We start from the raw sequence: 25,585 nt of genomic DNA, 5'->3' as shown, positions 1-25,585 counted from the left end.
GGGGGCTGGCTGAGTGAATTATGGACAGTCACACCACGGCGGGCTGGGCAGCTATTAAAAAATGGTGATGTGGATGTCTCTTCATTGAAATGGCAAAACGCTGATAGTACACTACCCAGCAGCAAGGCAGGCTACAGAGGCACACGTGCACAGCGTGATGTCATTTTGATTTTTATTTTCGATCTATGTCAAGAAGAGAGCGTATCAAAGTGGTGGCCAAGGGGTAGTGGGATCATGACTAATTAAGAACGCCTTCATGTGTAAAATGACACGCAGGTGCATGTGTGTACACTTACGCTCACATGAATACACTCTTCCTAGGAGTGAAGCCAGATGCTCTGCCCTGTGTCGGTACCTCCTCCTATCTTAAGTGAAGGGATTTCCTAGGTGAGGAAACAGAGGGTCCTACCAATGAGCAGTGGAGAAGCTTAGCTGTAAGTTTAGCTCTCTTGGGCTCCAGGGTCAGTGTTCTTAGTCGGCAAGTTATTGTGTTTCTCATTTTGATAATCTGTAAGTCATTTATTTGGAAAAAAATAACATTTAGGAATGAATGGCCTTGGGAGGCAGAGGCAGGCAGATCTCTGTGAGTTCAAGGCCAGCCTGGTGTATAAAGAGAGTTCTAGGACAGCCAGAAATGCTACACAGAGAAACCCTGTCTCGAATAAAAACAAAGCAAAAAAGAAAGAAAGAAAGTAATGAATGGCCTTTGATCTAAAGCATTTCTAGACACTGTACAATGTCCTTTGGAGACCAAAAGTGGCCCTGGTTGAGAAACACTGACCTGAATAGCTCAGTTGGTAGAGTGCTTGCCTAGCATGCAGGAAGCCCTGAATTCGATCCCCAATACTGCATGAGCCAGTCATGGTGACTCATGCTTGCAATACTTTGGCATGGTAACTCATACTTATAATACCAACACTCAGGAGGCAGAAGATCAGAAATGCAAGGTCATCTTCAACTACAGGTTGAGGTCAGAGGCACATGAGACCCTGTATCAAAACAGACAGACAGAACCAACCAAACAACCCAAGGCCAGAAAAAGGGCTCAGCAGAGGCACTTGCAAGCCCGCTGACCTAAGTTCAATCCCCAGAACGCGTATAAAGATGGAAGGAGAGAACTGACTCCTCAAAGCTGTCCTCTGTCCTCCACAAGCATGCCATGGCACATGTGCCCACATGTACATGGCACATCGCGTGCACACACACATGCACACATGCACACATGCACATATACACAATGATAATAACAATGAACATTAGAAAAACCAAAAAAACCAACAAAATCTACATGTTCTCCTGAAAAACAAATGATGAAAATGAACAGGACCAGGAGAGGGGGCTGGTGAACTACACACTGAGTAGCAGCCCTTGGCCTCGGAGCTGTAGCTGCCTCCCTATGTAGGAGTCACAGGTATGCCAACTCCCACACGGCGTGACTCTAAGCCCCTCCCCAAGCCCACACTTGATGCAGCAGAGGCAGTGCCTGTTGTATGCCGCATGCCAAGCTCCACACCCTGGAGACAGGTTTGGCAATGTCATCAGTGTCAGCCTTCACCCACCGGGTGCCAGTAATGGCCTTTGACCTGGAGATATTTCTAGACATCACCTGACATCCTTTGGGAACCAAAAGTGGCCCTGGCTGAGGAACATTGGCCCGACACACTGAAAACAATAATGAGGCCGCTGGTGGGAAAACCTATGCTCTGCTTCTAAGGGTTTGCGGCAGAGGGTGGTCGTGGGGTGGTCCACAGGGCTCCCCAGGCAGCACCTGATCCTGAGGATCAGGTCCTACATGACCTCTTCCTGCCTTAGACTAGACATGGAGTGAACCCTTTCATCCTTGGGTCCTCACAGGCATGCTCCCAGCCCCAACAAGGTAGCCCAGACTTTTCAGCACTATCCCCCAGGTACCCCCACTTTCAGGTCCCACTAGCTTGTCACATGCATCTGTTCCTAGCTGGTCCCCACCAATTCTGCTGTCCTTGCCTCATATTGTGCTCCCACAGCCTCAGGAGCCAGAAGCTGGCATACCTACACCCTCTGCATCATCTGAGCACTCCCGGGTCCTACTTGCTGCCCTCAGAGCAGGTCCAGCAATGGACCTGGCTTCCCAGTCTATCCACTCTCCCCACAGCTGGGGCTGAGGCTTCTCCAGACAAATGTCACCAGGTGCTTCCCTTGCTGAAAACTCTCAGGGTCCCCCACTGCTCAAAGATTCCAGTCCCAAGGGACCTGCTGCTGCAGCCCCATAGGTGGCTTCTCTGCACCACCCTCCCGGCATTCACTTCAGGCAGCTGGGCTTGCGGCTTCCCAACCCCTTTTCTCCCTCGCCTCGAGGGACCTCCGCAACCCTGAGCCTGCCTTCCTCTCCAGTGCCCCCTCCTCATTTTCACTCCTCGGAGGACCATTATTCAATCCTGCAGGGCCCTGCTTGTGCCTCACTCTTTCCGCAAGTCTCCACTGCTCATCCATAGCTCTGATCACGGTGATGGGAATTGTTTAATTGTCTGCTGGGCACCCTGGACCGCTGGCCTCCTGCTGGCTCAGACTAACAGCTGTGTCGCCTAGCACACATACATGCTTAGCGGACACATGTTTACATTTTTTTTTCAACTGGATTATGAAGGAATGGACGGCTGCACAGGCAGGTGTATGGGTGGACACGGGAAAGAGGCCCCAGGGTTGGGTCATTGGGCTTCAGAAGATCTTTGGACAGGGCATTCTGAGGAAGGGCAGGTTTGGCCTTCTGCAGGACTGTCGGGTTGGAGGCACCCTGGGAGATAAAGGAGGAGGCAGACGGATTACAAGGACCTTGAATGTCACTGTGCAGAGCCTGGACTTAATTCAGTAGGCGATGGGGAGCCATGGAGGGGTTTTAATCAAGCAAGTGACGTGGTCCCACCTGTGCTGGAGAGCAGTCGCTGTGACTGCAGCAAGGACTGGGGTAGGAGACAGGAGGCCTGGAGGCTGGCAAGGAGGTTTCACCACGGCTGAGACTTTTCAAAGCCAGGATGCCTGGGTCAGAGCGGGAACCATGGGGTGGGTCGGGGAGAGAAGACAGAAACTTGGACAGAAGGAACCTGTGAAAATCTAGAACCTTCCTTCTTTGCCCCTGGCCTTTTAGTTAGCATAGGGGGAGTCTGAGGTCAGAGGGAGCCTGGTTCTAACTCCCTGCTCCCCCGCCATAGCCAAGCAATTGTGCCAAAGCAGGGCGAAACCACTGCATTCAGGATTACCAGCAGTGGGGCATTTCCGTAACCGATGTTTTGTCTATGGGCATCCTGAGTGCCCAGGACGGTGCTAAGGGAACTGGTTTGTGCATGTTTCTTTCTTTCTTTCTTTCTTTTTTTCCTCACAACAACCAACAGAGAGGTGAAGTAACTTGTTAAAAGTCACACAGCCCAAGTTGCAGTGACAAAGTCAAACAGCAGACTGATGGGTCTGATGGGGAAACAGCAAGGCAGGGCCTGGAGAACCAACAAGGAAGGAAAGGAACACCTCCAGATTCTGGAACCTTCTATGCTCAGACCCAGACTCAGAGTTAGGAAGGGAGAGGCCTCTGTAAGAGAACCCAGCTATAGGGTTGGCACTGTGTGCATCCTCAGCAGTAATAAAGCTTCTGAGGGGGAAACGGTGGCATAGGCCCAGGCCCCAGGAGCACCGCATGCAAGCCTTTTTGCAAATTAGACGAGAGTGTGCCTTCTCCAGGCAGATGCGGTTGCCTTCAGGGCACCTTACTTGTTGAGTGGAGCTTAAAATAGATTTCAGACCCTCCTCTCCTCCTGAACCGATTGTCCTCGAGACAGTCAACAACCTGCCCAACGCTGCACAAGACAGCTACACTTTCAGCCTCCCTATTCCAAACCCCTGCCTCCTAGTATCCAGGCTCTCTCCCATACACATGGACTCAAGCCATTTTGGGCAAATGTAACTTTTCTGTTAGTCTGCATGCTTCCCGCCAGACAAAGTCTGATGCCTCCTGCCCGTGATCCTGATGACAGCGTTAAGGTCAGAGCCTGTCCTGATTAGGGCAGGAGCAAGAAGTGTGGTGGGGATGAATGGGGGCAGCATCTAGGCTTTCTTTAGAGACACAAGAAACAAAACTGAAGGTTCTAGAAAGCAGAGGCCACCTGTCAAGTGTTCCTTCTTAAGGGTGTTCTGAGGAGCCAAAGCTAGTGGAGAGGACCCTCCCCATCCGTGGGGGGGGGGGGGCGTTGGCAAAATAAGGCTTGGAATCCTGAGCCTGGACGGAGGTCTTGATCTCCTCCCAGCCAAATATGACTGATGCTGCTTGTCCTGGCTCACTGGGGAGGGGTGGTAGGATTCTAACTGGGGTCTCAGCCTAGCCTCTTCTCAGGGTCTCCTTCCACTGTTAGGAAGTAACTCCTACCCTGTCCCAGGTCACCCAGCATGGGTTTGGTTACATAAACAGGAATGCATTCTCCCCCCACACCTGGGGCTGCATTTCCAATGGATTTTCCTGATGGAAGGAAAGGAGAGGCAACTCAGACAAAAGAGGAAATTTAATTGGCCAACTCGTCTATCTGGTGTGGTAAATAAACTGCTCCAAACTTTGCTATATTGGAGGTCCCTGTTCCAGCTCTCGCCTGACCCTGACAGGGAGCCTCAGAACCCCACAAATGAGGACACAAAGAACCCAGAAAGGGCAGAGGCTGAAGTCCTACTTCTGTGCAAATTGTAGACTGCTGGAGAAGCAGACACAACCACAGCCACCACACACACACACACACACACACACACACATGCACGCACGCACACACACGCATGCACACATGCACACACACACACTTTAGATACATGTACCCAGCCAGGCTCACAACAGTGTGTCATTTTGGTTTCTCTGTCAAAGTCAGTGAACAACTTTCTTCCCCTAGGAGCTCAGGGATCTACCTTAAACACCTCATGAGGCCTGGGTGTCAGGGTACCTGGGTCCCCATTCTGCCTCTTGATAGTGCTTGTTTTGTGACGTCGAGCCTGCTTCCCATACTTTAAGATGGGAAGGAGGGCAGCCTTGGTCAATCGCTTCAGACATGGTGACCCAGAGGCAGGTGCCCTAGGCGGAGAGAGACCTAGCTTGCTTGGTCAAGCACCCGCTGAGAGATACTGGCACTGGTAATGAAGGAAGAGGACAGAGACACCCCGTCAACCCTCCCAATACCAAGCAGTAGTTAAGGGACCACAGTGACTTCCAGGAGCAATGAAAAAGGCAAGGAACCCAGCTGGAGTAGGGAGGAGTAGAGGCAGACTTGAGGAAGAAGGTACCTCCTGACCTGGCAGAGAGCAACTGAGGCAGACTTAAAGAAGGTGGACACACTAAGGATGAGATGGACAAGAGTAAGAGTAGGCACTGGTGGGCAAGCGTGGGGGATATACCTAGCGACAGAGCACGTGATACATAGGTTTTCAGGACAGTAGGGAAAGAAGAGGGTGGGAGCTGGGAGCGAGCACCCCGCTCCAGCAGCCCTGCAAAGGCAGTAGCCAAAGCTAATAAACAAGTCACTGGCCAGGCTGGGCACTCCGGCCAGCCCGTTCTGGAACCCGGGGAGCGCTAGAATCAGACCCTGGTAAAGCAGAACGGGAACGCACACCACCCCGCAAGCCAGCGACCGGGGAGGGAGAGTGGGAGAGAAAGCAGAGTTCCCAGCTGCGCTTTCAACCTAAGGGCTGGCTTCAGCCAGCCAACGCTCCTGTGCCTGCCAGCAGGGGGTGCCCCTGCGGCTTGGGGAGACCTGGGGGACTTCGGTTTCTGTCTGCGCTCCGCTCGCTGAACCCCACAGGGTAGTCTCCCGCAGCTCCCCGGCTGAGGCAAGGACCCCTACTAGGCCACAGCGGGAGTGGTGAGGTCAGGTCCCCAGGCAAAGGCGACATGGATAGGAATAGTGTCCACCGAGGGTCCCGCAACCCTCACGGTCACAGGGTTCACGCCTCCCGGTTCCGCACCCCGGGCCTCGAGGGTCAGTCCCGAGTGGCGCTCGCTTTGGACGTGAGCTTGTGAAGCCCGGGTCTTTCTCCGTGGTGGGAAGAGAGTCCCCGGAGTAGCGTGCGGAGGAAGAGGGAAGCGCTGCCCCTCAATCTCCGCCCTCATCCGACGGCCGAGGGGTGCAAGGGTCACGTCTGCAGGGCCGCAAGGGTCCCTGTAGCCTGTCCTGCTCACCCCACCCCAGGGTGGCCGCAGCCGCGCGTGTCTCAGCGGCCCGACCCGCACACGCACCCGCGCGGCGCACACGCTCCCGCCGCGCCGATCGCCGATCCTCCAGGAGGGGCCACGAGCCCACGAGCCCATGAGCCCAGCCCGGGCAACACGGGGTGAGCTGCAGGGACACCGGGATCCCGGCCGGTTTCTAGGCTGGGTTCGTCATTCCCGCACCCCTTCCCGCGCGCCGGCCCTGCATCCCGGTGCTGCCACCGCCCCCCCCACCCCCCGGCCTGCGGGGCATCCCCGAGCTCTGGGTTCAAGGACCGCGACTCCGGGTCCGGGAGGTGGCCGGGCTGGGCTCAGCGCCGGGGAAAGTTTGGACGTGGAAAAGTCCCCTTCGCCCTACCGGGGAGGGGGCGCGGGATGGGCGCGCTTGTGCCGTTGCCCCGGAGCCCGCGCCGCGCCCGCCTCTCCCCGGTCCGTGCGCCCTCCCGGCCCGCAGCCTCCCCGGCGGCGATCGGCTGGCCTCCCGCGGGCGCCGCGCGCTCTTACCTCGGGGAGCGGCCGGGCTGCACCCTGGTCCCCTCGCCTCGGGACGCCAGCGAGCCACGGGATCCCGGCCAGGTCCGGCCCCGGCGTCCGCCTGGAGGAGCCGAGGGAGAGCGGGAGCGAGATGGGGAGCCGCGGCGGCGAGTGCGCGCGTGTGTGGAGGAGCGAGAGAGCGAGGGAGTGTGCGTGTCTGACTAGGGGGGAAGTGTGCAAGGGACGGATCCCTTCCTTCCTCCCGCAGCCTCTGGTGGAGACTCGGAGAATGCAGCGCCCGCCGGGCAGGAGCGTCGCGCTGTGCCGAGCCGCAGGCGGCCTCCGGGCCGGACCCTGCAGCCAGCCGGGGAACCCGGCCCCCCGCCCCGACCGCGCCCCTCCCTCGCCGGCGGGGCCGGGAGGCTCCGTCTCCCCTGCCGCCGGCCACGGGAAAGCCCCCGGGGAAGTGCTCCTCCTCCTCCCGGCCCCGATTCGCGCGAAGGGAGCGCCCCCAGGAGGGGAGCACGATCCTCCCTGCCTGGCGGCTCAGCTGCCCCGAGGCACCCGTGGCAGACTAGACCCAGTCCCCATTACTTCCCTGGCCTGAGACTTCGCTGCATCTAACCTACAAGAACACACACACACACACACACACACACACACACACACACACACACACACAAACACTGAAAGCTTGGCTTCAAAAGAAGAGGGTGCAAGCTAAGGTAGGGGCGGGCTTCTCAAGAAGCCACCCCTGGCTGGTTGCCCAGAAAGGCCCTTTGCACAGACTGAGGTTTCAGAAACAATCACTGTGCATTGAGGTGGACAGAGCCCCTTTCTGGGACTGGTAGTCTGCTGGCAGGTGGAAGGTGAGTTGTCCTGGGAAGAGAGCCATGGTGGACCATCCCTCTTTAGGAGAGAGCTCTGGAGTCCTGCCTCCAACCAAACCAAACCAAACCAAAAAAAAAAAAAAACCAAAAAAAAAACCAAAAAAAAAACCAAAAAAACAAAAACAAACAAACAAACAAAAAAAAAACAAAAAACAAACCAAGACAAAACCAAACAAAAACCCAGCCCAGCCTAAACTCAGTGTCCAGTGCCCCTTGTCTTTTTTTGCTTGGACTGCTTTTTCTCTTGGCTGCCCTGGGGCCAGCTAGGTGACTGAAGTATATCCTGCAGCTGTATGTCTTTGCCATCCCACCCCTAACCAGGCACCCTGGCCTGCAAAACAGACACTGGAGTTAAAGTGGAGGCAGCACCCTCCTCCAAGACCCTGCCTTCTGTGGGCCTCCAGGGAGCCACACAGTCTACTCACACTGCTGGGCGCTCTAATTTCCACCCCTCACACTCGTCCCTGGTGACCCACTTCCCCTCTGGGTGGTTGCATTTCTGGTCCTTCCTGCTAAACTCCATCACTCTTATTTATTTTGAGATTTATCCTCTACCTCGACAGCCAGTTGCCTCCCTCAAGTCCTTCTCGCGGTTCAGTCCCTTCATTGATCTCCCAAGCCTCGCTTTTGTATAGTCCCTTCTGGTCTCTTTCCTCCCTCCTCTCTCTATTCTTAGCCGCTACTCTTTCATGCTTTCAGAGACCAGAGGCTGGCCCTTCCAGATGCATTTCTTCACTTTCTGCGTCTCTCAGACTGACTTTTGCAGCTGTGGCTCCTCCTTTCTTGTCCCTCCCCATGCCTGGGTGTGTGCCGCTCTCTAAAGAGTCTGACCTAATTACATGGCCACAGGTTATTTGGGCCTGGGTTGCCGTCCACCCTTGACTGCACATTCTGGGGTGCTCTTCTCCCCAGAACTCTTTATTAAAATCTCACTTTTTACTCTGCCAACATCTAGCCTCCCATCTGAGGCTGCCTCCTGTCCTTATCTTTGACTCTTCTTTCCACAAACCTCCTCTGGACACATGCCAGGTATTGTCCTGGACTCTGGGGATACAGATGACTCACCATCATCACAATTGTCATGATCCTGTTTATGAAAATACAGCATCAGTCCCATTTTACAGATGAGGAAACTGAGATTCCACATTTTGGAATATCAGGAATACACAGTCAGCAAATGGCGAGAGCAGATTAATGTGTTCTGCCTGGGTCCTCCACCCTTGTTCTCCACCGGTCTGATAGTGGGTAAGCAAGAATCTCGCTGACTGCAGTATGTGACCAATGCAGCAAGAGGCAGTGTGGTGTAATAGAACTGCCTCCTCTCTGTTCTGCTTGGGATGGAGGAGGCAGGCCTCTTTCCCCAGTGTTGATGCATAACAATAGCGGTCAGCAGGCCCTGTGCTGTCCATTAATTTTTACATAGATGATTTCACTTGATTTTATACACAGGGAGGCCGGGGCAAAGAGAAACTCTGAAACTTGCTGCAAGTCACAGGGCAGGTGGAGGAGCTGGACTTGGGGCTCCACAGCCTCTGAGCTGAACTGAACTATTGCTTCCGGGCTAGCTACCGGCCTAGTGTACCTCGGGTGTCTTTATGACATGTGTGAAGGTGACCACAGCAGAGGAGAATCACTCCTCCAGGACTGCATGAAGTCATGAAGGACTTGGATGGATAAGTTAGGGATTATTCTGGGAGAAGCTTGAGGTTCCTTCGAAAGACTACCTTTGGGGTAGTCATTTGGGCCCCTGGTCTTCACCCTCTTTTGAACCCAGGCTTCCTCCTCCTCCTCCATTTCATGACATTTGGGGCCATAGCCCTGTGTCACCATGTTGTTCCGTGCATGGCAGTCTGCCTGGCAGTGTCTCTAATATCTGCTCACTAAACCCTGTGGCACCAGCCCCTTCTCCTAGTTGTGACAACGGTAAGACAGCATCCAGATGTTGCCAAATGTTTCTTGAAGGGCAAAGGCAGCTTAAGCTGACCATCAGGGCTCCCGCGTGAGGGTCTGCTCCAGGGTGTTGTGCTTTTGAACAGGTGTTACCAGGTGTGCGTGTATGTGTGTTTATGTGTGTATATGTATATATGAGAGTGTATATGTATGTATGTATGTGCATCTATATGTGTGTATATGTCTGTGTATATATATACACACACACACTCACACTGTGTGTGTTTATATGTGTATGTAGGAGTGTGTATGCATGTGCACATACACATACACACAGGCACACTTTCAGGTCCAGGCTCTTCCTCTCCTTGGTTCTCCCTCTCATTTTTACAGTTGTTTACACTATAACCAGACCCTATAGGGCTCACCTGCCTCTCTTCTCCCCACCTACAGCCCCAGAATGGCTTTCTGTCCTCCTGCTTGTCTGTCTGCCTGTTGCCTTGATACACATATTCTGCCTTCTCTTCTCTGACACCCTCCATCCTGGCTGTCTGTTCCTCTCCAGCAGTGTTTCTCTGCTGCTTCCTGAATGTGTGTCCTCACTTGTCCTCTCTACCTGTCCCCACGTCCCCCCACCCTGTCTCTGTCTTTGGCTGTCTGCTTTTCCTTAGTGTTCTCTCTCTCTCTCTCTCTCTCTCTCTCTCTCTCTCTCTCTCTCTCTCTCTGTGTGTGTGTGTGTGTGTGTGTCTGTCTGTCTGTCTGTCTGTCTGTCTGTCTCTCTCTCTCCATGTCTCTGTGTGTGTGTCTTTCTGTCTCTGCCATCAGCCCCCCTGCTCTCAGGTCTCCATGGTCCCCCTTCCCATGTCACTGGATTCTCTGACCTCACCCTGGTCCCTTCCCATCTTCCCTCCTCCCTCTTCACTTCTTTCCTCTCCCTTCCATGCTTCCCATCTCTCCTCTCCTCCCTCCTGCACTCCCCCTTCACTCCCTCTCCCCCTCCCTCTCTGTCCCTGGGAGCTGGAAGTTAAAAGCTCTTCCGAACTTGCTCTGCAGTCGCTGTTCCCGGCGCCTTTCATCTCGCCAGCACATTTGTAAAACTGCGCAGACTGAAGGGCCGTGACATGAACAACCAAAGAAATGTCAACGCTAGGATGGGGCCGCCAGCCCACAAGGCGGGTGGGGGAACTATTGGGGCACACCCCAGTGACTCCTCGGAGGGGATTCTTGACCCAGACAGGGTGGAGGCCCCTTATCATGGCTCTGTACCTCTTCAGAGCTGAGCTCAACACAGGGCGGGGCAGGGGCAGGCATGGTGGAGGAAGAGAAGACCTTAGGGCTGCCAGCTGGACCAAGGCAAGACTAGGCTGGCAGCTGGCATTTGGGAGCTCTGGGGAGCAGAGCTGGTTGGGTTTGTTACCCCGCAACAATTCATCCTGTTCAAACTCACCAACCAAAAGCCAAAATGAAAACCCTACCACCGCCACTTCTCAGCCCTGTCACCCTGAGCAAGTAGCTTTACTCCTGTTCCTCAGAGGAAAGCAAAGATGATTCTAGCAACATCTATGTCGGAAGCCTGGAGCGAAGGTTAGATAAATTAACACACGCATGATACTTAGAATAGGTGTTTGTTGTAGTCAACAAGAAATGGATCTGCTAGATAGGATGGTGGGCCCCCAAACTGCAGAAGGGGAAACTAAGAGTTAGAGAAGGAGATGACCTAAGGGAGGAGCAGGGGTTAAAGTCCCACTCCCTCTCTCCTTTTCCTTTATCCTGGGGTTTGTGAGCACAGGGTTGGGACTTGCACTCTAGCTGGCCGAGTTACCTGTTTGCTTCCCTGCTATGTCCTGTGGAGGGGAATCATAAACGCTTGCGAATAGATGGATAAAAATGTTGGACCGCATCAAGGTTAGAGAACTGAAAGGTGCTTCATTTGCAGGTGTGTGAGGGGCAGGCATGAGGAGCAGTGGAATGAGGCTTGGAGAGGAGTCTGGACCCTGCCCTGGGGAGTTCTAGAATGGGATTTTGCCCAGATCCATAACTCCCATCTGGCCTAAGAGCCGGCAGCACCCTGGACAGCAGACATGGTGACAGGCGGCAACCCACCTGCCTTGGCGCTGCCCAGAGACTGTTCTAACCCATTTGGCCGGCTCTCTCAGCTTCTGCCTGGAGCTAGGCTCCAGCCTTCTGCCCATGCCCCCACCCCCGACCCCACCCCCGACCCCCCCCCCCCCGCTGCCAATCTTGCATGCTTTGCTACGTCCCTTTTCTCATTCCCTCTGGCCCCAGATCCAAAGTCAGGCGTCCCACTGGGGCAAGTGCCCCTCCTGCCTCCTCTCTTCACTGCCTTCAGCCCTGAGGCTGACACTGCAGGTGGCTGTATGGAGACAAGAGAAAAGGTCCCCAGGGCTTTTCTGCTCGTCCCTAAAGATCCAGCAGCCTGGAACAGGGCCCAGGCACCTGGAGCGTCCCTCTTGACCCCCTCCTTCCCTGTGGTTGCAGAGTGAGACAGCCCTGACACCCACATTCCCCAAAAACACACACTTCAAACACTCCTCTCTCCCTGAATTATTCACCTGCCTCTCCCCAGGGCTGCTGCAGAGCGCCCAGCCCAGGTGCTGAACAGGAAGGAAAAAAAAATAGGAAGGCCCATTAAATTTAAACACCACTGAGGATTGTCAGACATGAGGTTCTATTCCTGGCCTGGAAAAAGAGCAGATACCGAAGGGGTGTGGATCAGTGAGGGGATAGTAGGGAGAGATCACCATGGAACTGGTGACCCACTAAACCATAGAAAGGCTAGGCCAGGGTGCCACAGATTCCCCACGCTGCTGGTCCTCATGTGTGAAGGGTGTAGTGCCTCCCTCCCTCACCTGCTCTGGTAAGCCGGAACACCCACCTAAAAATAGCTCTTTGCAGTTTCCCGAAAGCCCACCATTCCCGATTCAGCACTCGGGGAGGAGCAGGGCACCACTTCTCCAGCTGCCCGTGTTGCTACTGGCTTCCTTCCTGCATCTCCCATCCTGGAAACGCCAAAGCTATTTCAGGATTTTATCCTAACTCTGATCTTTTACAGTGTTCTTACCACTTGGAACTCTGTTGGGACTCAGACTTACTGGAAAACTCCTGTTTATCTCTCAAAACCCAATTCCAGTGGATGGCAAGGAGCTTGTTTGCCTCTGCACTTCATCAGCCTGGAACACCTGGCTCTGGCTGCCTCCTTTGTGGACCGTGAAATGAATATCAGAATCCTCAACGGTCAAACAGCATACAGCCATCACCGGTGATCTGCGATCACAGCTACTTGAGAACAGGTGGTTGGAAGCAGAGAGAGGAAGTGGGGTTGCTGAGAAGTGTTCCTCCACCCCCAGTCCTGGCTATGGTCCCAGCTCACTCTACTTTGGGCAGGTCCCTGGCTTGCTGAGAAGCACTTTCCTCCCAGTCCTGGCTATGGTCCCAACACACTGGTCCCAGGGCGCTGTGCCTTGGGCGGGTCCCTGTCTTGCTCTTAGCCTTGATTTTCTACCTTGTGAAACAGAAGGGGCATTGTAGGAGACAAGGAGGGTGACTGACCATTGCATGAAGGGCACTGCCTTCCCAGTCATTAGCACTCAGGAGGCTTTGCCTCTGTGTAATTTCCCACGCCATCTCTGCAGGAATTCTACTTTAGGCCTGAAATAGCTGGTTTATACTGGTTTATCCAAAACAACTGTCACACACACACACACACACACACACACACACACACACTGAAAATTTTACAAGCCAGTTTTGCAAGCCCTCGGAAGTAGCCCATTGGGTGTGTTTATCCAAGCCTTGCCCCTCAGGCTGCTCCAGAACCAACTGGTCAGCCTGGACTTCCCAGCGCCCACTCCAGGCCCTGCCCCTGTGGACCTGCTAGAGTGATTGTCCTTCCTGCCTTCAATCCCTGACCTCCCTCCTTGCTCAATGGCTGCCTACTCAGGACTCCTTGCTTGCCCTACACTCATCCTCCCTGTCTGGGATGCTCACCACAAGGGACCATAGTCCAAGTGCATCAGTAGATACTCAGGAGTGGACCAATGAGAATGGACACCCAGCGCTGCTCTGGGCTCATAGACCTGCTGTCGGTGTTTCTGGTCAATGGTACCTTGGTAGAGAGGTCCATCCCTCCTTCACCCGCCCCTCCCCCACTGCACATTCTTTCAGCCCTGTTTATCAATCTCAGGAGCTCTTCTCACTGCGAAGCTTCCATTTCACTTCTGGCGCATCAGGTGTGTGTCTCTCTGGAGTGGGCACGGTTTGAAGACAGGGCTCTCTCCTGTCCCGCCCACTCCCGCAGCCTCATCTCCAGCGCTGCCTAGCAGAGCAACCATTTCCTTCTTTCACGGGGCAGGTGGCTGTATGACCTTAGGTAAGTCACACCCCTCTCTTTCTGAGTTCCCTACTGGTGGAGGCACTGTGGGCTGCAGCTTCCTGCTCAGAAGCTGCCTCAGACAAGAACCCAGGTCTGGGATCTTGGTCCCTTCTATAACCCTAACTCACTGTGTTACCCCGGACAAGTCCCCAGCCACCAGCCACCAGTCACCAGTACCAACGCCTTGATTTTCACCTTTCTCTCACATCCAGTCGAGACAGCAGCTTGAGCTCAGGGGGTGTGTCATTTCGATCTCTGGGCCACATCTTCTGCCCTTCCCGCCCACCTCATCTCCTTCTCTTTAGCTCATTCATTCATTCCTTCACTCAACTAACACTTACTGATCATCTACGTGTCAGACATCGAGGACTTCCTTTCCAGTAGGGAAGCCAGTGAGCAAGATAAATTAGTAAAATAAATAGCATGTCAGAGAAATCTAAGGCAGGAAAAGGGCCCCGGGAGAACTGCAGAGGGCTGTCAGTTTTAGGAAGGAGGAGCAGGCAAATAGCTCCCCTAGAAGATATCCAGGCAGAGAGATACAAAGGAGGTAGTGGTATTGGTGAGAAAGAGCTTCTAGGCAGAGGAAAGAGCAAGCACAGAAGGGAGAAGCCAGGGAGGCCTGGTGAGTGTGGCACTCAGTGGGTCCGTGGGCGCTAGGAGGGTCGGAGAGTCAGGTGGTTGCTCCTGCGTCTCCTTCCCTTCATCCTTCTCTCCACAGAAAGCTGGTCCCAATGTTGATGACATAGGAGCCTGGAAAGGGGGGCTCCCATGCACCGCCCTCCCTCCCTCTACCCTCCTAGCCTGCGCTGCGGGGGCCTGCAGCTTTGGATCCGCAATTTATCTCCTGGTGCCAGGAGTTTCCTGGAGCCCAGCACTTCCTCCCCACTCAGCCCCGCTCCCCTGAGCGGCGAAGACAGGTGTGAGGAATTAGCTGTGGGGACTAAAGCCGTGACAGGAACCGGCACAAAGGAAGGGGACAGAGTGTAATGTTTATTACGTTTGAAGCAAAGCAAACATGCGGCCTATTTATGTATCTATAGAGAATTAATTGGCGAGCGGCAGCGAGAAGCAGATTATAAATTAGAATCATTTTCGCCAACTGAAACCCATTCATCTTGCTTCAGAATGGGCCTGTCACTGCCTCCTGACTAATTCCTTTTATATTCCATGTTTTTTCTCTCTGGCCCCCCGCAGGCTCTCACCTTGAGACCTGAACCCCGGGGGTTATCAGTACCACAGGGAAAAGTCATGGTTCTGTTTTCCCTGGACCTTGGTGCTCCTTTCCACCCTCTTCTAGAAGTACTTCCCCATAAACCGCTCGGGATTGAGTCCCTGACACCCTCTGTCATATCACTGTCCCTTTTCTTCCTACAGCCCCAGCTTGCCCAGACTCTCTATGGCCTTGCTCTGTCCCTGAGAGTCTGGCAGGAAGGGCCTTTCCCGAGGCAGAGTTTCAGACCAGGCAGGTGGAAGGGGCAACAGGAGGCTGCCATGCTGGGGAAGCTGGGAGCACTGGCGAGGCTGCCATCCTGGGGATGCTGAGGGCACTGGCGGCTGTTGCCTGCCTTTGATTCCTGGCTCAGAGCAGGCAGACTCCACAGGAATCAAAGAGAAACCACGTGGCTAGGGTCCTGGCAGGCCTGGCTCCAACTCCTCTCACCTGGAGCCCATGGAGATGAAAGGCCAGGGCAAGTGCCAGTCTTTGTCAGGCCCATGAAAGAGGTCATGGGCTGTGACCCAGTTAACCCTTTCCTTCCCGCTGCCAACGTTGTACCAGTCCTTTGGGTCTGGAGGCTGCCACACACAGGCCCTGTCTAAATTGGGGATAGCAATGCTAAACCTGAATGGCCTAGGGATGAACGAGCACTGGAGCGAGCCCAGCACAGGCCTGGTTTTTAGGGAGCATTTCTGGGTTACAGGTGGTAGAGTCCTCCGAACCTCAGTTTCCTTGGTGTAAGATGGAGGTGCAGAGCCTGAACTGACGCTAGCTAAGGTTTGTCGAAACCATGCAAGAGTACAGTGCGTGCTGACACACAGCTTTAATCCCCGCATTCAGGAAGCAGAGGCGGGTGGGTCTCTGTAAGATCGAGGCCAGCCTGGCCTACTAGGGCGTCCTTAGGCCAGCCAGCGTACATGGTGAGACCCTGCCTCAAAGAAATGAAAATGAAGCAAACCTTCAAGACTTCCAGGCTGGTCAGTAAACCGCCAACCCAGCAAATGCTCTTCCCTGCTCCTTCCTCTGGGCTGCCACCCACTACCTCCCTTCCTCATGATCCCCAGACGGAAGGTCAAATCGTCAGGGCCTCAAGAGCCTGCTTCAGCACCTGCAGCTGATGCTCTGATTGCTGTTTTCACACGGCACTGGGTCAGCATTCCACACATCTTCCCTGTCTGTGCCCTAGAGCGGCTCAAAGATGAAAGGAGACGATGGGTACAGTGCCTGCATCCGGTCGGAGTGTAGTAGACACAGGTACTACTTGGCATTATTGATTTGGGGCACAGCTGTTAGCCATGAATCCTGATGGTCAATCTCTCTCTTCCCCACCCTCCCCACCCTCTGGAAAACTCTAGCCATTTATAGTTTCCTACCACAATGTCACAGTCCTCCCCCATCATCTTCTGGGCACCTGGGGACTCTCTGTGCCGAGCCTCCAGAGCCAGAGCTAGGTCCTGAAGGATCCTCTCCTAGGACAGAGCCTTCACTGGTGAGAAGGTAGACTCTCAAAGTGGCAGACTGGCCTCTACCACAGCCCAGGGTCCATCCAAGATATTAAGATACTTGGCCTCATCACTTCAGGGCCCAGAACCTATGACCAACCCTCAGGGATCTGTTAAGGGTCCACAGAAAACATCAAGATGTAAAGGGAAGCAAAAACAAAGATTAGCTACAAAATGCCAAAAGAAAACTAGAAAATATAAATGAACATGTACCTAATCAAGTGTCTGCAAGACCCATCACTGGGCCAACTGGTCAACCGTGGTCCAGCTCCTCTTTTCCAAACTCACTGATAAAAATGGATGAGGTGGGATCACCATCTGACTACATGTGGGATACAGCGGATGAGGACTCTCAAAGCAGGGGTGCTGGGGATCTGTTTTGGTCTTCGGACTCTCTTGGGCTTCAGCTCTGCTCCCAACTCAGCGACTTTGCACACATCACTGCCGTTCCGAGTCTTCATTGTCAGACAGGAAGAACCACTGTCTGGATGCCAGGATGGCCCTGAGAAGAATGTGAGCCTGCTCTGGGAAGGCAGCAAGCACTTAAAAATGCTCATTACAGGCACACACCTATTAGCCCTGCTCCGCAAGAAGCTGAGGCATAAGGATCACAAGTCTGAGGCCAACTTGGGCTCCATAGCAAGACCTCGTCTCAGTAAATCCAGAGGACTGGAGGGATGGCTCACTTGGTAAAGTTGCCTTGCCTGAGTTCAAGTCCTATAACTCACATACAACAGCCGAGCATGGTGGTGCATGGTCTTAGATGCTGGGACTCGTTGGCCAGCCAGCTAGCCGACCTAGCCTAATCAATGAGTTCCAGGCCAATGAGAGACCCTGTCTCAACAGAAAGGTAGCTGAGGACTGGAGAACACTGGAGTTTCTCCTCTGGCTTATACGAGAGAGAGAGAGAGAGAGAGAGAGAGAGAGAGAGAGAGAGAGAGAGAGAGAGGGGAGAGAGGAGAGAGGAAGGAAACAAGTGAAGTCCCCATCAGTCCCCATCATGTGCTGTGGGGATGGGGGGAATGATGGGGATGAATGAATAGAAAACCTACATCTCCTCTAGATGGGAGCTTCAGCTCCAGGAGCCATTCCCCTACAGAGGTCATCGACACGCACGACCCTCAAAATGTGTGAGGACTTGTCACAGGCATCAGAAGCCAGGCAGGGCCACGATGTCAAATGGAGTCAAAGGCCAGGGAAGGAGCTTGTTCTGAGGAGGTAGGTTGAGCCTTCAGGGGGTCAAGACAGTGACACAGCCATTTGCCCCTTAGAGTAGACACGGATATATGTCCCCATCTGAGCGCCAGCACAGCCAGCCCTACTGGTACACACGAGCTCTGCCTGCTGGGGATTGTCCTCCACAATGGTTGGAGATTTAGAAAGAATTGTTGACTAACGTCCAAACACAAAGATTCTGCTTAAAATCTCAGTGAGATTCATAAATCTCAATACACTGCTTAGCATGCCTCATGAGGGACAAACCTGAGGATGGCTATCCCAACACTGTGCCGGGGATGGGGTAGGGGTCAAGGCACCAGGCACCCACGTGAGTGACAAGCAGGGAAGGCATGGGGGACACACACTGTGCCTGTCCTGGCGGTGCTGAGAATAGTAGGCACTGCGCAGCGCGAGCCAAGGGCGCAGCTTTGAAGCATGTGATCAAAGGAACGAGACCGGCGGGTCTCCACAGCATAATACCATTTGTGGATTGAAAGTCTGATCAGAAGGAGGTCGCCGAAAGCTAGATGTGTGTTCAAATTTATAGGACTGAGTACACTTTAAAAAAAAAAAGTCAATGCTACTGTATGATGATTCCAATAAAACAAACAAGAGACCACCTTCAGAGGGCTTGCGGCTTAGGAGAACAGATGCTCTTTTCCGAAGTGCACTCAGGGCTGGCGGGATGGCTCAGAGGGTAAACGCGCCCGACGACCTGAGCTCCGTTCCCAGGGCCCACACGGAAGAAGGATGTAATAGATTCCTGCGTGCCATCTTCTCTCCTCCACATCAGCACTGTGGCATGCACAGGTGTGCAGACACACCCTAGAGATAAATAGATAATGCAAAACTACATTCACACAAGTCCAACAGGCTAGCAAGAGCATGTGCCCAGAGACTGCCTATGGCTTTGCCTTTGGAAACTTCCTGGGGCATTTGGGAGATGCGGTGAAAAACCCCTCCAGGTTCATCAGGGCTCTGACACATGCCAGGCACTCGGGGACCACAGAGGCACGAAACAGTTTGTTCTGTCTAGGGAAACCCTGGAAAGCCGCACCTCAAACCCAACGATATGTCACTGGAGTCTCTGCCTGAGTCCTAGGCTCCTGTGATGTCCGCATCAGAGAGCAGCATCATTTAGCCAAGGGAATGAGGCTGCATGTTAGATGCTGGGGAGAAGCAGGCTGGCCACGGGCCAGATTGGGCATGGGTTCTTCTTGTCTTATCAGCTCCTGGCAGCTGGGACCCCTGCAGCATGAGCTGGGATTAATCTCGCAGGCTAGGCCCCACCATAGGACACCTGACATGGTGCTTAATGCTGGAAGGGGTACAGCCTCCTCTTCTCTGTCACCCCACCTACTCCTCTCCAGTACCCCATCTACTCTTGGTCATCATCCCATTCACCCCACCGACCCACTGCCCTCTCCGTCATCCCACTGCCTCACTGCCCTTCCAAATCACTCTTGGGCTTGTCTCTTCTCCATCCCAGCCTGGGCTGCCCTGAGCCCTTGCTTTTCTGCACTGTCGCCAGTAGCAGATCCCTTGTCTTGGTTACTCTTCAGCCTGTGGCCCGGGGGAGCCTCCTGGACTCAGGTACCCTGCTGCACCTGCATAGTTCCTGACCCTTCATGTAGCTTTCTGCCTCTCCTCTGTCTCCCAGAACCCACACCCACTCCTCCCCTTCTAACACTGAGTCTCCCTGAGTGATTTTGGCTCATTCTGCTCCCCTCCCATCCTTTCGGGCTGACACCTATGCATCCCTCAAGGCCCCATGAGAGCTTGCCTCTTCCAGGAAGCTCACCTGAACTTCACCAGAACTTCAGGCCTCCTCGTTGCTCCACCAATCCAAGTCCCTTTTGCTATCAGGATTCCCGAAAAGACATTTTACTTCTCCGCTAGGTTTTATGGCTAAAACAAATGAACTCTGGGTTTGGGAAATTGGAGGTGCCATCCTGGTTCTCCCATGGTGAAATTATGGTAGCCTTGGTGACCTTATGGCAGGGACAAATTGCTTGATCTTTCTGTGCCTTGGTTTTTTACCCTCAACATGGAGATGGTAATAGTATCTGGAAAAAAAATTAAAAGCAAGTGAAAACAAAAACCCTAGGGAAAAAGGTACTGTCTCCACAGGTTTGAAGTGTAGCGCTTAAGCGCCTGTCACGGAGTCTAAGAAGTGCCGGCCGTTGCTGAGCGTGGCTGTGCAGGCCTGAGATCCCAGTGTTGGAGTAGCAGAAAGAGGACTGAAAGTTGAAGGCCACATTGGGTTCCATAGTGAGCGAGGGGCTGTCTACAGAGACCAAGGAGCAAAAATGGCTCGGTGGGTAGGGGCACTTGTGGCCAAGCCTGATGGCTTGAGGTCAAACCCTAGGACCCACATAGTGGGAGGAGAGAACAGACTCTGGAACGTTGACCTCTGCCCTCCACATGTGTGACATAGCATGACTCATCTGCACACACACACACAAAATATACATACTTCCATACATATACACATATATACAAAACACACATACACACACATCATTCATACATACATAATACATAATATACACATACATATATACATACATAAAGAAACCAAGGACTGAGGTTAAACCTAGGCATAACACTTTGCTTAGAATTATGTGGGAGGCCCTAGGTTCTGTGCTCACCACTGAAAAAAAAGAAAGAAAGAGAGGAAGGGAGGGAGGGAGGAGAACGATTATTATAATTCATCTCCCTCTACAAGCTGTGAGGTTTTAGTGGTTAGAGTAGAGTCCAGACTGTTGACTGACCATCTGCTGAGACCCAGTTCCTGTGCACAGACAGGATATTCCAAGGATGTCCCCGAATGCTCCTTAAGTGCATGGCTGCCCGCCGAGTGCTCCTTAGGTGCATGGCTGCCTCCTGAGTGCTCCTCAGGTTCATGGCTGCCCTCTGAGTGCTCCTTAGGTACATTGATGCCTCCTGAGTGCTCCTTAGGTACGTGGATGCCCCTAGAGTGTTCCTTAGATGCATGGATACTTCCAGAATGCTCCTTAGATGCACGGACACTCCCTGAGTGCTCCTTAGGTGCCTCGATGCCCCCTTAGTGCTCCTTAGGTGTATGGATTCTCTGAGTGAATAGATAACCCCAGTGCTCCTTGGGTACATGGGTGCTCCCCCCGAGTGCCCTTTGGGTGCTCCCCATCATCCTTTTTTGAGCCCATGCTCTCAGAATTGTCTTACAGTTCACTGTGCTCTCAACTGGTGACATCTGGCTTCCAGCACAGTCACAACCTTTCCCACACTGCCCTAAGTAGGCTGCCCTGCCTGGGTGGTCCGTGGCCTCATTATCAAAGAACTTTCTTTGGCAGCGTTACTAATTAGCAGCGAAAGACGATTAGTGCCATTAACAGATTCAAAATGTTTGCATGATGGGTTCCTTTCTGGCTTTGAGGTGCCCTGGACAGAGGCAGGGGTGGGAGTCCTGGAAAGAGTGGACTGAGAACGAGATGGTGGGAGGGGTGAGGGAGCTGGCAAGAAAGAACAAAATTTAAAGTGGATGAATTATTTACCGCAGCAAACAATCGCAGACTCACTTCTTCTCACTTGGAACATCCCAAACTGTAATCTACGGCATTTTTCACATCTCCCTCGCGTGCCCAGTGATTTTCTTTACCGCTGGATCCGGAGGCCGGGGTAATCTTGGAGATTGGCTTAGTATCGATCACTGCATCCCCTCCCTGAGCTCCAAGCTCCCCCCTATCCTGGACACTGTTTCCCCAGCTTGACCATGTCCCCAGGCTGGGTGCCAGATGGGAGTTGATGAGGGGCCATGCTTTGTAGTGAATAGTTGAGCCGCCAGGATGGACCCCCTTGCCCTTAGAGCCGCCACAGCCTTTGTTGGTCTGGGCCCAGGGCGGCCACTAAATGAGCCCCTGCTATTTTGTCGTGCCTTTCGGATGCATTATGCCATTACCCTTCCGAGAAGCCTACGGTAGGTGTTATTAATCCCATTTTTCAGATAGCTTCAGTAGCTACTTCTTGCCCGCCTCTGCCAGTCCTGGGCCTCTGCTAATACCTTTAATTCATCATCCCACTGGCCCCTCACAACAGTCCTGCTGCTGAGAGACGTGGAGGTGACCCGCTGGCCTGGAGTCACACAGTGAGGGGCAGAATTGGCCTAAACCCTGCTTTTCTTACAGCCATCATGGGGCATAGGGGGCCGCTGCTGAACTGAGGGGCAGCCATAGCTACAGACTGTGAGGTGTACGGATGGTTTCCTCCCCATAGGGTCATGCTTTACCTACCCAAGGTGACAAGAATGTATTAGGCACAGTGGCCTTCAGAGAAGAGCTGGGAACACACCCTCATTCCCCCATCCCAGTTCCACCCCCAGAGTTGGCTGGTGGATCTTCACTGGGCAGCTGGTACTTCCTGCCCACCGAAGGGGGAGCGGCCCCAGGAGTCCAGGAGGTGAAGCCTTGGGAAGGACAACTGGAGGCAGAACCTGTTTGGCTCCAGCCTCCACTTCTCCAGGGAGCAAGAAGGGGCCCGTGTCTTGGGCTCTGGTACTCACTAGGTGACCAGTTTTCCGGAAGTCCTGACTTCCGGACCTGGCTTTCCACATGCAGAGTGAAATCTTTATCTTGGGTCAGAAAGGGAGGTGGCGATGGGTGGAGTGGGGATGGGTGGGGGCGAGGTTCTGTACGTTGGTTAAAGTTCAGCTGGTTGCCTCAGTGTAGAAGGGGGAAGACCGTTCTCCTCCACCATGCATGACGACTTCTTGACTCATGAGGGACCCTGGATGTCACGGTGGTGTGCGGTACCCCGGATGTCATTTACCCTGAAGCCTGTAGATGGGGCACAGGTCACCAGCAGTCAGAGACAGGACCACGGTGGTCCTTGCCTCCTGATGCCCCTAGTGGCCTCATCCAGGCTGCAGGGACTACTGGATTGTGAGGCTGTTCCACTTGGACTTGAGGGACCATGAATGAAGCAGCCTGGAAAAGAGGCAGGAAGTGGGTTCCACGACAGGTCCGTGGCTCTGGCAATTGGCCACCTTTCTCCTGGCTGTAACTGTAAATAAGTACCTCCCAGCACCGAAAGAGTTTAACAAGCAGTTGTGAGTGACCCACTCTATTAATGGCCCTTTTAATAATAAATAAGCACGTATTTAACAAGTAATGACAGTTTTAATGCCCTCAGAATCCTCAGAAACCTGAAACTCTGCCATCAGCGCTTTAGACTGGCATCTTCTGCTCATACATTTTGTCTATTTTTAAATTTACTCTCTCTTATTGACTAGCAAAAGCTCTTTGTATAGTAAGGCTACTAAGTGTTTATTTGCTATATCGTCTCCTAAATCCATATAAAGACTTCTCCTTAAGAGTTCAGAAGTTTAAACATTTTATATAGAAAAAAGTCTTTAAAAAATTTAAAAACTTGAGCCTTCTGAGTTTTGAGAGTTACTTAGGAGGCTAATTAATTCTCTGGGGAGTTTGGACGGACCAAGACAAGGTTGCGGACATGGGTGTAAGTGATGATCAGAGGAGCTCACAGACAAGAGCCCCAGTGATGGACTGCGACCGTGGGCGACTGTCAATCCCTTGGGGCCACCCTGGTGATGAACTGCGACCGTGGGCGATTGTCAATCCCATGGGGCCACCCTGGTGATGGACCACGACTGTGGGCGACTGTCAATCCCTTGGGGCCTTGCTTGTTCTGTTTGTGCAATGACATGTTTAAGATAGACCTCTAGCTGAATGGCCTAGGGATTTACCCTCTTCACACACACCAGACCTCCAGCAACTTCACCAACAGGGAGGGCATCCTTCTACTATTGTGCCCTTAGCACCTCGCAGAAGGCTACTGAGAGGAATACCCTAGGAGAACCCTGCTTGACTGAACCACTGGTTATAGCTGGGAGCAGTCCTAGCTCCATGGCATGCCCATTATCAGAGGGGTGGAATAGAGCGGATAAGGCAGGGTGCTGCCTGAGTTTGGATGTCAGCTTGTCTTTGCTGGGCTTCATGACGTTCAGCGTATGACTTCACCTCTCTTAGCACCTCTTCCTTACCTGCAAAACTGGGAAAGTCCATGCAGGCTTGCTGTTGAAATGTAACTTGATCTTGGTGTTAAGAAAGGCTCTTGTCTGGGGGCTGGCTGGAGAGACGGCTCAGCTGTTAAGAGCACTGGCTGGTCTTCCAGAGGTCCTGAGTTCAATACTCAGCAACCACATGGAGCCTCATAACCATCTATAATGGGATCTGGTGCACTCTTCTGGCATGCATGCAGAACACTGTATATATAATAATATATAATAAACAAAATTCAAAAAAATAAGGAAGGTCCTTGTCACACAGTAGGCACCTGGTAGGTTTTCAGCCCTCTTGAAGGATCTCACACATGCTATGTAGGTAGGCACTGTACCTAAGTTAGCTCGCCATCCCTTCCTGATGCTTCTCTATCGCTAGCCAGACAGCAACAGGACTTCAAGGGCTCAGAGTTTGGGTAGGGGCTTCCCTCAGCAGAGGACCCTAAGATAAGGATTTGAGGGCAACCTGTTGTTAGGATAGTGATCCCTGCAGTGTGGGAAAAGCAGCCAGCACAAAACAAACAAACAAACAAACAAAAAAACCTGCGACTACAGTACCAACGGGTGAGCGGAACCCTGAGGATTCTGGAAGCTCCACTCCTTCGCTCCCGTCTGGTGCAAGGATGCAAGAGTCCCATCCCAGTCCTAGACACTTCAGCCGCAGGTCCTAAGTCATCACTTACAGGCTGGACATCGTTCCCAGCCTCTCCCATCTGCCACCTGGACAGCGAAGCTGGAAGCCAGCCATGGAGCTGTGTACTGAATGGCTAAGGACGAGAAGCCACTTTGAAAAGATGGGCTAAGCAGTTGTCTCCGGCTGGCCCCATGGGTTCAAGGAGAGGCTCTGCTGGTAGAGGGGTTACACAAGGTTGGTCCTCCGTTGCTCTCTGCTTGAAATTGATAGCAGGTACCAAAGGGCAGAAGTGTCACCTCTCAATAAGATGAAATCTATGTCTCAAGCTCATGGAGACGACAGGAAGATTTATCAAAGTCCTGGCAAAATTAACATTTGGACAGAGGACACATGGCAACAGCGGCCTCCAGAGGGGGTCTCTTTGCATCGACTCAGGAAGGTGGACGGCAGAGGGTTGGTCGATTGGCCAGCTGGCCTTGGAGGGGAGGGATGTCCAGACAGACAGATGCTACGGACATCCAGGACAAGAGAAGACTGGAACGAGAGACATCACTCAGTGGGAGCAGGGAGGCGCAAGAGACTTGGGGCTCAGTCCCGGCCCTGCTACTTTTTGTTCTGATGCTGGGTCTCAGTATTCCCATCCGAAGGGCAAGAGCATTCTCCATGTTGGTCCCATGTGAGACTCTAGCAGCCTTGGGAGGCTCCGAGGAATCTGCCTGTAGAAAGAAAATGCTTTCTCATAGTTGGGGCAATAGGTGGAAATTGCTACCATCTCCATTTACCCGTGATTCAGAGAAGTGAGATCATTTACTCAGGACCCCACAGTGGGCTGGAGCCCTATGGAGATTTAACTCTGGGCCTGTTGGCTGCCCTAGGCCATGGCTCTTGCCCTGGCTTCAGACCCCACCCCAACCCTGGGCTGCAGCTTCGGTGGCTCTGCCTCTCCACTGTGCAACATGTGAACGAGGAGCCTAGCTCAGTGCTGGAGAGTTTGTCCAGGGCTGGTGGCATGTCCCCAGCACGAAACAAGCAGACAGGAGCTCAGCCTTGGAGACACCTGATCGGCATCTTTCTCAGTTCCATCCCCTACATAGCGCTTAGCATG

This window comes from Myodes glareolus, chromosome 10 (genome assembly GCF_982192425.1).
Source record: "Myodes glareolus chromosome 10, mMyoGla1.1, whole genome shotgun sequence".
Lineage (NCBI taxonomy): Eukaryota > Metazoa > Chordata > Mammalia > Rodentia > Cricetidae > Myodes > Myodes glareolus.
Note: the sequence above shows the minus strand (reverse complement) of the source record.